This window comes from Pseudophryne corroboree, chromosome 5 (assembly GCF_028390025.1).
Source record: "Pseudophryne corroboree isolate aPseCor3 chromosome 5, aPseCor3.hap2, whole genome shotgun sequence".
Classification (NCBI taxonomy): Eukaryota; Metazoa; Chordata; class Amphibia; order Anura; family Myobatrachidae; genus Pseudophryne; species Pseudophryne corroboree.
In genome coordinates, this window is record NC_086448.1 from 227,296,871 (window position 1) to 227,310,995 (window position 14,125).

Below are 14,125 nucleotides of genomic sequence, written 5' to 3' on the forward strand. Positions count from 1 at the left end.
GCGAAAAACTTCTATTTTGCGCGTTGTTTTTTTTTTATGTTTCAGCAATGTTTTTGTACAGGTTATCCAATTAGGATTGCCCACAAAAAAAAAGCTTTCCTCCCGGAAACACACAGGTTCAGTGAAACCTTTGTGTTTTCATGAGAAATAGCCCCAATTTCACTTGAACAGGGTAAGTATGAACCAGGCAAGTATGAAATAAATGAAGGATTAAAATGACATATGTGTAGTGTGCTCTGAGGATGCACACCAGGAAGAGGTGCTGCTTTCATCTCTTCACCGGGATGGGCTCTTATCGGACCTTGTCTCCTGGCATCAGTTGAAGATTCAAGTTAAAATATTCCACTCATGTTAAAGGGGGTGATTGTGGGGGTTTGTGTGATTGCAAGGTTGGGTGTGGGCAGAGGATACTGAAGGTGCTGCTACAGGGGAAGGGGTAGACGAGGAAAGGGAGGGGGGTGCAGAGTAGACAGGGGAGACTGAAGGTGCTGAGGAATTGGGGAGAGTGTGATTGCTATTTACAACTGAAATTTAAAGATTACAAAAGACACAGAGCACTGACCATGACATCTACATTCCCTAACGTACAATAGTGGATGGAGAGAGCGCAACCATTGACAAGGAGACATAGGGTGGTATCCATTTAGGGGCAATGTGATGGTCATTATCACGGTATCCAATTAGAGGCCATTTTGATCAACCAAAATTGGACCCGCGATCGCATGAAAAACCATGATCCCTTGTGTTATCATGTCTCCGGTGACCCATTATTGTGGATTATGCTTCAGGTGCATGAGCAGGGCCGGCGCCACCATTAGGCAGCTTTAGGCAGCTGCCTATAAGCGCCAACACTTGAAGGGCGACGCTGACTGAAAAAAAAAATTAAAGCTGTGTGCTGTGCTCACTGTGAAGGATCCGTCGGGCCGGACTGGGGCTGCATGTCTGGGGTCTGTCCCTGCTACCCCCACCTGCGTCATTCTTTCCCCTCTCCCCTGATCCAAAGACAGGGAGAAGATCTGCTCCCTCTGCCAAGCCTTGCAGGAAGACGCTGGATTCCAAGGAAGGGAGACATGACTGCGGGTGACACTTATACCCAAGGTGACAAGGGCTTCCCTGACCACCAGCTGAACTGATCTACCCCCTTCCTAGCTGTCCCTGACTAGCGGTGGCGATGAGCTCGGCAGCCACTACCGAGTGCGTTATTGCATCTTCAATGTCTGTACTCCATCACCAAGAGCCAGCTCATCATCCACGGGGACAACCACGGTCAGTGCCTCTGCTTGCACCTCAGCTGACAGTAGAGAGGTGTCAGCTGCCACAATAAAGTGCCAAAACAGTAATGTAGTAAAATGAATATATATATATATATACCAGGTGTGTTGGAGGATCAGCCGACCCCAACAGAGGGCACTCACCAGTCCATATAGATTTTAAAAGCTTTATTGATACATTACAGTCACCAGTAGTATGTCGACGTTTCGACCCCTAGGGCCTTCTCAAGACAGTCAGAAAGGACATCCAAACAGCATGCCAGTTACACACATACTGACACTGCCTACCGGGTCCCCTTATATAGCACATCATATTCCAATCAATAATGCAATCAACCCAAACAGGTCACATGCAGTGTAATTAAGACCCATACTCTGCATATAGTATAACATCAAAACTCACAAAACATCATAGAGACCATAATCCATATTGTCGGGGTAGACATAGTTAGCACAGTTCAGCAATTCAAACCAGCTGAGGACGCTGAGCCGCGCACCCGGAACTACCGGAAGCGCGTCATACGCGTCACTCATTGTCATAGCTACAGTGATCGAGTCATTCGTGCCATCAGTAACCAAGGCAGCGCAACGCACATCTATCCACACCATGGACACTGATCACGTGCCCACCGCTCACGGGAACACACCATATGTGTCACCCGTTACCAAGGTAACCCCAACACACTGTGGAGCGCAAACCCGGAAGCGCCGAACAACCAACGTGCGTTCCACCAGCGCTCCTAGCCGCGCTCCACAGTGCTGGGCTCCAACCAGCCTAGAGCCAGCAATATATCACAATACACTATAGAGGTTAATTAGTAACACAAAGACTAATACCTTATAGACCCATAAACTCAACTCTATTTATATACTGAACCTCCGACGCGGTATAGCAACATATTAATCAGACATAAGATATAAACTTTATGTCAGCGGCAGAGTAATAAGCATAGATGGTCTTTAGTTTACACTATAGGCATGGATCATCTATACAAATTAATCCAATATTACATTCGCACCACATCGATGATTACGGCAATATCATACTACATCAATTAAATATTAGAATAAGAAATGCAGGAGCAGGATTACAGCAGTACTTATGAGCTGTAAATGTAAACAATATACTAGAGGTAGTCTGCCAAATATCGTACACATCGTACCAATTATCATATCAATCCCATACTCCCTCGGCGAAATCCCACCAATCGGATATAGGGATTGAATATAGGACACATCAATATAATTATATAACAGACAACCAAAAATATGATGCTATAGAAGAGGACCCGGCAAAAGCAATACACCCATTAATACCCCCAACATAAAATCTCCATATATGGTGATCAATATCACCCAAACAGAGAATAGCAACATTAAAAAAACAACGATATACCAATACCAATAACCCTGTGCCTCTGGAAAAAAGGGTCACAAACTGACCCATAACAAATGCTATCTAATGAATTAATATATTAAGTGGGTTATGTTCATTAAGACCACGCGGGGTGATAGTGTCCAGCCTATGGATCCACCTTGCATCACACTTCTTCAGGGTCAAAACACGATCTCCACCCCGCAGGGGTTCAGGAATGTGGTCAATGACCATACAACGTAATGAAGCTACTTGATGATTTGCAAGGAGGAAATGTTTGGCGACTGGTTTATCGGTCACACCTGATTCAATGGCCTGTCGGATGGAATATCTATGGTTTGCCATCCTGTCCCTGAAAGATCTCTTGGTCATCCCCGTATAGTAGAGTCCACAGGGGCAGATAACTATATAGACCACAAAGACACTAGTGCAGGTAAGGTTATATTTGATGGATATTCTAGTGCCATTATGTGGATGGCGAAAATCCTTACCACTGATCACAGAATTACAAGTGGTGCACCCCTTGCATTTAAAGCATCCAGTCCTCCCAGAGCGTAACCAACATGAGGGCCCAACATTGGGTTGCAAAGTGGGGCGCATCAAGAGTTGTCGCAAATTGGGACCTCGTTTATAAGCGCACATCGGGGGTTTAACACCGCGTAATTTCAAACTCGAATCAGTGGTTAGTAGTGGCCAATTCTGTTCATATATCTTCTTGGTGATCTGTGAAGTATGATCATATGTACTCACATGTATCATGTGATTATCAGTAGCCTTCTTGGGCAATTTATCCTTTGGGTGATTGTAGCGATGGTATGCTTTATTGATACATCTCTCGAGTGTATTAGGTGAGTACCCTCGTTGTAGAAACCTGGATTTCATCTCTTTGATCTGTAGCTGAGCAAGTTCACTTGAAGAATTAATCCTGAGCACCCTCAAGAACTGGGAAATCGGTAGACTTTCCTTCAGAGTGGGAGGGTGTTGGCTCGTAGCCTGTAACAAAGTGTTCCGATCCGTTTGCTTACGGAACAGGGTGGTACCCAGTCGGGAACCCTCCCTCCAGACAGTTACATCCAAAAAATTAACGGAGTGTAGATCCATACTATAAGTAAACCTAATTGGTTCGTCTAGCGCATTAAGAGTTTCAACCATACTAGTCACTTCGTCCCCAGTGCCAGACCACAGCAGAAAGACATCATCAATAAATCTGACATATATCAAGCATTTATGTCCAAATTGGCGAAAGATATAATTACGCTCATATATGGCCATGTACAAATTGGCGTATGCCGGCGCCAGGTTGAAACCCATGGCCTTGCCATTGATTTGGGCAAAAAATGTTGAACCATACATGAAGTAGTTTTGCTTCAATACCAACTCAACCAAGCTAGTCAGAAATTCAATAGGTGGTTGTCTATGGGCAGCTTCAATCAAGTGTCATCTAATAGCATCAATACCTTCCCTATGTGGTATTACTGTATATAAAGACTGTATATCAAGGGTCACCAACCATACTTCACCATCAGGGAATACAAAATCTTTTATCTTATGAAGAAAATCGGTGGTATCACGAACATAGCTAGTTGTATTCCCTGATGGTGAAGTATGGTTGGTGACCCTTGATATACACTACGGTACTACCTAATTAAGGTGTGCAAATTAGGGCCCTTTTTCCTCTGTAACTGATGCAATGCAAGTTTGCCAGTGATCAGCCATAATAACAATTGGGATAATTAACCAGACACAGTGGTCAGGAAGTAAATCTTGGTAACTTATATAGTAGGTAGGTAGGTAGAAGTAGGTAGGTGGTTTGGACTGTACACCAGCCGGACTGCATTGTTGCTGATGCGCGTTTCGCTTTCAGTATAACCTGTTCACCATGCCCAGATGAGCAGTGTGTCTTGTTCCCTCTTTATACCCAGTACTCATGGTTTATTTCTATACTTCTGGATGTGGGTCCGTGTCCCATGTTGTGTTCTGACCAATCATAGTGTGGCATCAGGTAGTACATAGGCAACTAGATCTAATAGTTGATAGGTGGTAGACTGATTCTGGGCTAAATGCGCAGTAACTGGTGCTAACTAGGCAATTAGACCTGTCAATGATTGGAGGAGAGGCCACATCAGTCTGAATAGCTTATGACTGCAATTGTTCGAGTGGTAACTAGGCAACCAAGTCTGTAAAACAATCAGTGGAGAGGCCCCCTCTCCATTGTGTGTATTCACATGGTGGGCACATGTCTGATTTGTTACCTCTAGTGTATACATCCCTCTGGTTAATTTGGGGCATAATTAAGGCTAGAGTAGTTGTTTTGTATAGCTGACTAAAATAGTTGTATTCCGCTGCCTACAATAATACGTGTGGTAATCAGGCAGTCTATCCACCGATTGGGAGGGTTTTTCCCTCATAATTCTGCTGCCAGCATATATATAAGGCTGTCAGCTAGTGTTGATGTAAGGATTTGTGTTTATTTTACTATGGTTTCTTAACAGCATCCAAGGTGTAAATACTGCTAGAGCAGGGGTGGGGAACCTCAGGCCCAAGGGCCGTATAAGGCCCGCAGAGACACTTGATCCGGCCCGGCCAGGCTCACCTAGCCAAGCGCCCACTGAGATTTTGTTACTAGTGGGCGCCCAGCTTCTTACCCTCAGTAGCAGCCGGAGGCAGGAGCTCACTCCTGAGCTCCGGCTTCCGGATCTGGCAGTGTGCGTGTGCTGCTGTGCAGTGTTATGGGAGAGATGTCATGACTTCTCTCCCATAGTTCTGAGGAGTGAGCGGGCAGTCAGAGGGCAACGGTCCGGAAGCAGGAGCTGGGCTGGTGAGTATTGTGTTTTTTTTTCTTTTAATGTGTGTGTGTAAGCATCGCTACTAGGGGTCATATCTAATGGGGCATAACAACTGACTGGCGGCATATGTAATGGGGCATAACAAGTGACGGGGCATATCTAATGGGGCATAACAAGTGACTGGGGGCATACTTACTGGGGGCATATCTACTGGGGCATAACAACTGACTGGGGGTATATCTACTGGGAGCATAACTACTGACTGGGGCATATCTACTGACTGGGGACATATCTACTGGGGCATAACTACTGGGGGCAGGCTCATTTTTAAGATGATAATTTTTGTATGGCCCCCGAAGGATTTTATAAATATCCAAATGGCCCTTGGTAGAAAAAAGGTTCCCCACCCCTGTGCTACAGAGTGTATGGAGAGCACTAAGAGGTCTGAACAAGTTGCTCTTATCCATATTAATTACAGGATGAATGGTATTGCACAAACAACACAACAGAAGTCCAGAATGCATACAATACTGCAGACTTGAGAAGTGTAATGCAGTTGCAGACTTGAGAATGTTAATGCAGTATATTGCAGATTATTCTAGCAACTGATCTGGCTGATATCAGTAGTACACAAAGAAGGAGGCAACAGGACAGTACTGACAACAGAAGCTGTTAGAGACTTGTAACAGGAAACCAGATTGTGCTGAGGCTAAATTAGTATTTAGCAGATTACAGTATGTGACTGAACGAGTACTTGTAGCTGGACACAGGAATAGCAGGCTGCTGTGGCTGTAGAAGTTCTTGTATCTGCACACAGGAGTAGCAGATGAATGTGAATGCAGAATTACTTGTAGCTGCACACAGGAATAGCAGATGACTGTGAGTGCAGAATGTCTTGTAGCTGCACGCAGGAGTAGCAGATGACTGTGAGTGCAGAAGATTTTACCATAATTCTTATTTTCTTCTTCAGGGTCCATGGTCTCCACAGGGTTAATGATGGAATGTCCCAAAGAAGCTGTAACAGGGATGGAATGCTCCTAACCTGAAAGGAGGACAAAGGATGCATCCTGAGAGGCAAATATATCAAAGGCGTAGAACCTAAGAAATGTAGCGGCCTTGCCTAGTTGTTCAGCAGATGTGCCACAACGAGCTGCCCACGAAGGACCTACAGAGCAAGTAGCATGATCAGAGAGTGTAATAGGACTGGGAGATCAGCCTGCTTGTAAGCTTGTGAGATGGTCATGCAGGGCATACGTGCCAATGTTTGTTTATTGGCTGGCCACCACCGCTTATGGAAACCATACAGAATGAATAAGGAATCTGTCTTTCTAATGGAACAAGTACGTGTTACATATATTTTCAGAGCATGGACCACGTCCATTGAAACTTCCTCTAGTGACAGATCCGGTCCTTTGAATGCAGATACCACAATACGCTCATTTATATTAAACTTGAAGACCACCTTAGGTAGGTATCCCTGTTTGGTCCAAATGACCACTCTGTCCTGATGGAAAATCAAAAAGAGGGAGCTACAGGAGAGTGCCCCCAGGTCAGAAACTCTACGGGCTGAAGCAATAGCCAAGGGGAAGAGAGTTTTTGCCATCAACCATTTGAGATCAACTGTATCTAACAGTTTAAAGGGAGGGCGTTGTATGGTCCAGAACATAGGCTAGATCCCAAGAAGCCACTGGAGTCAAAACGGAGGTTGGATTCGAAGTACTCCCTGCATGAATGCATGGACATCTGATAGTGGAACCAGTTTTCTCTGAAACCAAACTGACAAGGCGGAAACCTGCACCTTCAGAGAAGCCAAGTGTAGGCCCATGGTGAGGCCTCCCTACAGAAATGCTAGGAGTCTAGTAACCTTAAAAATCAGAGGATCATAGTAACGATGAGCGTACCACTGAAAGTAAGAGTTCCAAATACGGTAATAATTGCAAGCTGATCCCAGGTTATGAGCACTCAGTAGGGTTTAAATGACCGCCTTAGAAAACCCTTTGTCTCTTAGGAGGGAAGACTCAAGAGCCACACCATCAAAGACAAGCAAGCTTGGTTCGGGTGAAGACAGGGCCCTTGCAATAAAGATCTGGTTGAAGAGAAAATGGGAGAGGCTCGTCTATGGAGAGAGACTGGAGATCTGTGAACCAATGGTGCCTGGGCCATGCTGGGGTGACTAGGATGATCTTGCCACCATACTCTTTGAATTTGCATAGTACTCTGGGAAGAAGAAATACTGGAGGGAAGAGATAGGCCAGAGTAGCCCTCAACTGGACAACTGGAGTAGCCCTCTGTTCACCAAGTTTAGCCAGCATGTCAGAAAAAGCAGCCCATGGTGACTCTTGTGCTGCAGCTGGAAGTCCTGAAGGACCCAGAGGGGTGTATAGCAAGTAATGCACTGGCCATCCTGCAATAAATCCTGCAGTAAAACTTCTGTTTTACATATTGTACATGACACTAAAGTGAGTGTCCCAGCTTATTTTGTTCTCTTGTCTTTGTTAGATATAACTGCCAGGTTTGTACACACACAATATGGAAATGTTCAGTGTGTAACTTGAGCATAAAATGTGACAGTGATCCTACACAAATACAACAATTTGTAATGTGAATGTGTGGTAAATGAACCCTTATACACACACCAGTATTCACGGGTTAATGAAAGTAAAGATACAGGGAAAGCGGTACATGTACAGTGAGAGAAGTACAGACAGCAGCACTAGCACCACATACAATGGAGAAATAACAATTTAACTACAGTGGACACTGATATCAACTACTCAGCTTGTATGAGAAAGTTGGTAGGATGCAGCGCTCTGTATAAGCTGACTCCAAGTGAGAGGTATACAGGGAGACCAGACCCCAGAGTTCCAGGAGACCTGCAGAGCTGTAATGGCTGCCTGATGTCTCTAAGAGGAAGAGGGTATGGGAGGGGCAGCTCAGGGTGGAAAAATCTTAGCAGAATGGCGCCCTGATCTGGGGGAAGGACCGCTGGGGAAGTGCTAACCTGCCATTGCTGAATGTCAACCACCGGTACCCTGGCCTGAAAAAAAGATCCCCAGCCCCAATATGTATCGCCCTGGTAGTCTAGTGAAACCCCCAAGTATACTTAATGAACTGGGGCCACCTCAGCGCCACCGGACTGTCTCCTGGAGCGGCAGTATCGGACTGCAGAGCATGGGTCCCATAAGTGGGAACCCGCCTTACCTTATCCCCACATGTCCGGGTGCAGTCCGGGTGTCCCTTGCGGCCTAGTGAAGTTATGCAGGGGACCCCCCCCCAAAATCATCTAGCTGGAGCAGGTGTCACGGCACCGGTGGGGTGGTGGAGAAGCTGTGCTGGAGTCTCATGGACTGTCTAGCGCTGTCTGCTCATAGAAGCAGTGAAAAAAATAAAAGTTAAATGTGAAAAAATTAAAGCTGGGGATGCTACTGCAGCCCCATTGTTCAATGGTGACCAGCTCCTGCTGACACCGAAAAAAAAATTGACATGCCTGAGGCTGGGGGCAGGGTATAAAGGTAGATGGACCCCACTGCATTCTGAGAATATCTGAAAGCTTTGCTGTTCAGTGCCAGTCAAGAACTCCACCATTCATACCCATCGTTAACCTTGTGGAGATCATGGACCCTGAAGAAGAAAGTTAATTGCAAGACAAAAGCAGAGAGATGTGCTTGATGCTGGATGAGTACTTTAACAGAAGCTGCAGTGGAGGGAGTTACCGGCATAAAAAAAAGGCTTTGCAGGAATCAGCAGGACTTGCTGAATGGATTTTACACAGTAGCAATAGAGGATACTGTAGAACCAATTCTCTGAGTGATGCAGTCAGGGTAGACATACAGGAAACACTGGTCATGGATGATGCACCTGGAGGGCTTTAAGTAGGAAGTCCTGGCTGCTGATTGGTAGCAGGAGTCATGTGCAATAAAGCTGAACTTGGACTGGAGGGATCATGGCTCAGCACTAGATGGTGGTGCTCATGTCTCAGCTCCTTAATGCAAATTATAACTATAAACCTGACCTGCAGAACAGGTAAGTGATGAATTGATATGTAGTGGCATCACTTAGTGCATGAAACAAGTTTTTGGAGGTCTGGTTTGTGATAATTGAGTGGCAAAAGAGCTAAAGGTACTCTAAGCAATCAGAGGGATGATCCATTTCTCTGCTGCTTTGCACTTAACATAATGCATACTTTAATATGGAATACGTTTATTTATACACAAAACTCATTTGACTTCCCTATAAAATATACTTATGGAGAATATGAAAGAGAATATTGCCACAGGCAATCAGCACGGTGCAACACAAGGTACTGTATCACTAAAACAGTCTCATCAAGTGACACATAGTTCCACAGCATGGTACTGTACATGATTTGTAAGTGGCACATGGGGGCCAATGAAAGTTTTGCAAACAGAATTTGCATATTTTTGCACTGTGCATGCTCTGTAGGGAAACACACACATCTACAGGAAATTCAGCCATAAAATATAAAGTTATGCCACTGGCCACGGTAGAAGATACTAATAACTTAGGGGGACATGTACTAAGCAGTGATAAAAGTGGAGAAGTGAGCCAGTGGAGAAGTTGCCCAAGGCAACCAACCAGCATTGATGTAACATTTCTAATTTGCATACTTTAAAAGTATACAGAGCAGCTGATTGGTTGCCATGTGCATCTTCTCCACTGGCTTCCTTCTCCACTTTTATCCCTGCTTAGTACATGTCCCCCTTAGAGAGTAAAAAATATTTTTATTATTCTGCATAATTGTATTCAATACTGGAATTGTAGCAGCAATATTATTTTGGCAAGGAGTGCACAAGCGTTCATGATTCATTCTATAAATGTTCTCTTTAGTACATAGGGATTGTACCAGTAACTGACTTTATTTTTCATCATTGATACTGGGTTTTAAAAAATGGATGAAGGATGACGAACAGTGAAAAACTCATGAATGACGCATTTAATAACTCCTCAGCTATTTTCTAAAAATCCTGTGTGCTGATACTCAATTTAGGAAATAACAATCCATTGGTTTACTTCATTAAATAATTTATTATGATAGAGCATGAAGTTATTATTATTATTATTATTATTATTATTATTATAATAATAATAATAAATAGGATTTTAATACCTACCGGTAAATCCTTTTCTCTTAGTCCGTAGAGGATGCTGGGGATGCTTCAAGAACCATGGGGTTTATACCAAAGCTCTAGAACGGGCGGGAGAGTGCGGATGACTCTGCAGCACCGATTGACCAAACAAGAGGTCCTTCTCAGCCAGGGTATCAAATTTGTAAAACTTCGCCAAGGTCTTTGAACCCGACTAAGTAGCAGCTCGGCAAAGTTGTAATGCCGAGACTCCCCAGGCAGCCGCCCAGGATGAGCCCACCTTTCTGGTAGAGTGGGCTTTCACCGATTTCGGTAACGGCAATCCTGCCATAGAATGAGCCTGCTGAATCGTATTACAGATCCAGCGCGCAATAGTCTGCTTAGAAGCAGGAGCCCCAATTTTGTTGGGAGCCCACAGGACAAACAGAGCCTCTGTTTTCCTAATCTGCGCCGTTCTGGCGACATAGATCTACAAAGCTCTAACCACATCGAGAGACTTTGACTCCGCCAAGTCGTCAGTGGCCACTGGCACCACAATTGGCTGGTTAACATGAAAAGATGATACCACTTTTGGTAAAAACTGCTGACGAGTTCTCAACTCCGCTCTATCAGCATGGAAAATCAAATAGGGGATTTTGTGAGACAAAGCCGCCAACTCAGACACTCTCCTTGCAGACGCCAAGGCCAACAACATGACCACTTTCCAAGTAAGGAATTTTAACTCAACCTTGCGCAAAGGTTCAAACCAATGTGATTGCAAGAATTGCAACACCACATTAAGGTCCCATGGTGCCACTGGGGGCACAAAGGGAGGTTGGATGTGAAGCACTCCTTTTACGAAGGTCTGAACTTCCGGAAGGGAGGCCAATTCTTTTTGAAAAAAGATCGACAAGGCCGAAATCTGTACTTTACTAGAGCCTAACTTTAGGCCCGCATCCACACCAGCTTGTAGGAAATGGAGCAAACGCCCCAGGTGAAACTCTTCCGTAGGAGCCTTCTTGGATTCACACCAAGACACATATTTTCTCCAAATACGGTGGTAATGCTTTGCCGTTACTTCTTTTCTAGCCTGAAGAAGAGTAGGAATGACTTCACTGGGAATACCCTTTCGGGCTAGGATCTGCCGTTCAACCGCCACGCCGTCAAACGCAGCCGCTGTAAGTCCTGATACACGCACGGCCCCTGTTGTAACAGGTCTTCCCGAAGAGGAAGAGGCCAGGGATCTTCTATGAGCAAGTCCTGAAGATCTGGGTACCAGGCACTTCTTGGCCCGTCCGGAACAATGAGGATCGCCTGAACCCTTGTTCTTCGTATCATTTTTATCACTTTTGGAATGAGTGGAAGTGGAGGGAACACATAGACCGACTGAAACACCCACGGTGTCACCAGGGCGTCCACCGCTATCGCTTGAGGGTCCCTTGACCTGGAACAATATCTCTGAAGTTTCTTGTTGAGGCGGGACGCCATCATGTCCACTTGAGGAACTCCCCAACGACTTGTCACTTCTGCAAAGACCTCTTGATGAAGACCCCACTCTCCTGGATGGAGATCGTGTCTGCTGAGGAAGTCTGCTTCCCAGTTGTCCACTCCTGGAATGAAGACCGCTGACAGAGCGCTGGCATGTCTTTCCGCCCAGCGGTGAATCTTCATGGTCTCGGCCATCGCCGCTCTGCTCCTTGTTCCGCCTTGGCGGTTTATGTACGCTACTGCTGTCACGTTGTCTGACTGAATCAATACCGGCAGACTTTGAAGCAGATGTTCTGCTTGCAGTATGCCATTGTAGATGGCTCTTAATTCCAGAATGTTTATGTGTAGACAAGCTTCCTTGCTTGACCACTTTCCCTGGAAATTTCTCCCCTGTGTGACTGCTCCCCAGCCTCGGAGGCTTGCATCTGAGGTCACCAGGATCCAATCCTGAATCCCGAACCTGCGTCCTTCCAGAAGGTGAGAACTGTGCAGCCACCACAGAAGTGAAATTCTGGTCCTGGGAGGTAAAATTATTCTCCGGTGCATGTCCAGGTGAGACCCGGACCACTGGTCCAGCAGGTTCCATTGAAACACTCTGGTATGGAACCTGCCATACGGAATGGCCTTGTAGGCCGCCACCATCTTCCCCAGCAACCGAGTGCAGTGAAGAACTGACACCTTTGCCAGTTTCAGAATCTGTTTTACCATGTTCTGTAATTCCAGAGCTTTTTCCACTGGAAGTAAAACTCTCTGCAATTCTGTATCCAGAATCATACCCAGGAACGACAGCTGTGTCGTTGGATCCAACTGTGATTTTGGCAAATTTAGGAGCCAACCGTGTTGTTGCAGAATCGTCAGTGAGAGCGCAATTGTTCCTTGGACCTCGCCTTTATGAAGAGATCGTCCAAGTACGAGATAATTGTGATTCCCTGCTTGCACAGGAGAACCATCATTTCCGCCATTACTTTGGTGAAAATCCTCGGAGCCGTGGACAGACCAAACGGCAACGTCTGCAATTGGTAATGACAATCCTGCACAGCAAACCTCAGGTACGCCTGATGTGGAGGATATATGGGGACATGTAAGTATGCATCTTTTATGTCGACCGACAACATAAAATACCCCTCCTCCAGACTGGAGATCACTGCTCGTAGAGACTCCATCTTGAATTTTAATTTCTTTAGAAAGAAATTGAGGGATTTTAGGTTTAGAATCGGTCTGACTGAGCCATCCGGCTTCGGGACCACGAACAGGCTTGAATAAAAACCTTCCCCCTGTTGAGACGGGGGTACCGTGACAATCACTTGATTTTGACACAACTTTAGTATCGCAGTTCTTACTATCTCCCTTTCTGGAAGAGAAGCTGGCAAGGCCAATTTGAAAAATCGGTGAGGGGGGACGTCTTGAAACTCTAACTTGTACCCCTGGGTTATTATGTCTACTATCCAGGGATCCAGGTCCGAGTGCACCCAGACCTGACTGAAGAGTTTGAGACGTGCCCCCACTGGTGCGGACTCCCGCAGAGGAGCCCCAGCATCATGCGGTGGATTTGGTAGAAGCCGGAGAGGACTTCTGCTCCTGGGAACTTGCCGCAGCCTGTGACCTTTTTCCCCGACTTCTCCCCCTCGCAGCAAGAAAGGAGTACCCATGTCCTTTTTTGAATCTATTGGGCTGAAAGGACTGCATCTGATAGTGAGGCGATTTCTTCTGCTGTGCAGGGACATAAGGTAAAAATGAAGACTTACCCATGGTAGCTGTAGACACCAAGTCAGTGAGGCCGTCACCAAACAAAACCCTACCATTAAACAGTAGAGCCTCCCTCGCCTTCTTAGAGTCAGCATCAGCATTCCATTGATGAAACCACAACGCTCTCCTTGCTGAGACCGCCATGGCATTGGCCCTTGAACCCCATGGTTCTTGAAGCATCCTCAGCATCCTCTAGGACGTATGAGAAATAATGATAATAGTAATTTTATTTATATAGAGCTCTTTCACCAACAGGACTCAAGGCGCTTTACAGACATCAAAAACAATGCACATAATAGAGAAGAGTTAAGTAATACAGCAATAGATAAGCCACACAGAAAAAGAAAACCTTGAGAACACAGAAAGCATAATGCA